The following is a 2,134-nucleotide window of genomic DNA, read 5'->3' as shown; positions in this document are numbered from 1 at the left end:
TATCCTTTAAAATTCCTAGCAGGAGCCCTGCAGACCAACAACATTACCTCCAAGCACAGCACTTCCTGCCAGCACTTGTCCAGATAACGCATGATTGGGATCAGTATCTGGTGCCATCCACTCATTCCAAAGGCAATTCCATTCCCCAAGGATGGGTCCTTTCCTGGCTACCCAGCAACACATTTGGACAACAGCCATTAAGCTGCATTAGGAAAGATGCTCCAGGAGTGTGGTCCAGCCAAAACTCTTTCCAGAGCTAAATATTAGTGATGCTGTCATCTTGTGCTGTAGACTAAACCGCGACTGCCAAACTCACCCTGTCATTGCCCTAGTCTGAAGTTAGGCTTTCTTATATCCTGGCCAGAGGTACCTCTTGAATCAGGAGATTAATATAATTCTCCTGGAAAGGACCTAGGTGAACTGAGGTTATTACCACAGGCAGTGACCTTGGCTCACCAAATCTGCCTCTGTTTTGAGGGGCTTCTTCCAGAATGACTTACTAATGTAGTCTAGCTTCCTGTATGTTGATGGGAAGTATACTCAATACATTTCAATGCTCAGAACACGTGTGCACTGGGTGGATTTAGCAGCAATAACTGAGTGTAAAGGCAAGCTTGATGCAAAAAAAACTTCTTACCTTCCTATCCAGAAAACCCTAATTCCTTGGAGTAAAGATTAAAAAATTTGACTTCCGCTTTCTTAATCCTAGTTTTGGTGCAGCTTGGGAGACTTCGAGTTAGGCAGATGGCAGTGGCTGCAGGCTGGGCTGCCAGAAAACATGATGGCCTAGTCTTAGAAGTCATGCACAGAACTTAGACAATCTGAAGAGTACTCATACTCAAATTGGATCATGCTTTAGTGGACAATGACTGTATTTTCTTCATGTTCCCCATTCTAATAAAACCACCTGGTTTTTGAAGTTCCTAGTTATTCAAAAATATCCCTGAAAAAAAATTCTTTATGGGAGAATATTAGTAATGCTGTCATCTTGTGCTGTAACTCAGTCACAATGTAGGAGCTGGTTTAACTGTGGGATTTTCTTAGTATCTCAAGCTTCCCAAAACATCCATGTGGTCCTAGTTGGGTGAAAAGGAAATAAAAATGACAAAATTTATTTTTATGTAATTAATAAATGCTGTTGTGCTTAGAGATGATCTATCTTTTAACATGTCAGTTTTTTGTTTTGGTTTATTTTGATTTTTGCCAATTTGTTATTAATTTCTGAAAAACTAAATAAATATAATTGTTATTTTTAAAAAATTCCCAATATGAAAAACTTCTATTCTTGTCCTGCAGCATAAAAACTCATCCTCTTTTTTTCTTCTCTAGCTCCTAGGGGACCTGATTCATTTGTGACCTGCAGAACAAATTCCCTTGTGGATTGCCAGTAATAGGGATTTGGGGGTGTTCACCCTGTGGTGGAGAACATAAAATCCCTACACATGTGTGAACAGTGTTGCAGCCCAGAGGATAAGAAGACTGACTATGCTGCACAGGACCCCAGATATTGCCCCCACACCACAGAGCAGTGAGAAAAGTGGGGTAGGCTACCAATGGGCCTGAAACCATTTCTTTTCCCAAACTTGTGACTGCCAGACACTCTAAATGGTGATCACACAATAGGAACATCATTTCCAGAGATGCTCCAGCCAAGGTTCTGCATGTGTGGCATCTCACCTACCACATCACCCACCAAAGCTCTGCTCCAGGTGGGGCAATCACAGAAGTCATCTAGTCATTCTAGTCATCTTCCAAAAGGAACACATAAAGGCACCAGTACCAGAATACAGGGAAAGGAATTAAGATCAGCTCTGGTAGCCAGGAAAGACCAGAGGAAGCTGGAATGGAAGAGTTGCTTGGTGACTGACCCCACTAGGCTCATACCTGGTATCACATCATCTTCTATGTGAAGACTCTTCTCAATGTGAGGAGGGTCTGGTATTGGAGGTTGCATTCTGTCAGTATTCTGCAGAATATGTGATGTGATCCAGAATAAAGGGTACAACAGCCCCACCACTTTCATTTACCCTCTGAATTCGATTTTATCAGGACTGCCAGACACTCTAAATATACTCTTTCCTATTCCTCCCCACATCAGCCCCATTGGATACATCAGGAAACTGAGAAGGGCAAT

Source organism: Marmota marmota, unplaced genomic scaffold (assembly GCF_001458135.2).
Source record: "Marmota marmota marmota unplaced genomic scaffold, marMar, whole genome shotgun sequence".
Taxonomy (NCBI): Eukaryota; Metazoa; Chordata; class Mammalia; order Rodentia; family Sciuridae; genus Marmota; species Marmota marmota.
The sequence above is the reverse complement of the archived record's forward strand: the minus strand, read 5'-3'. Positions refer to the sequence as shown.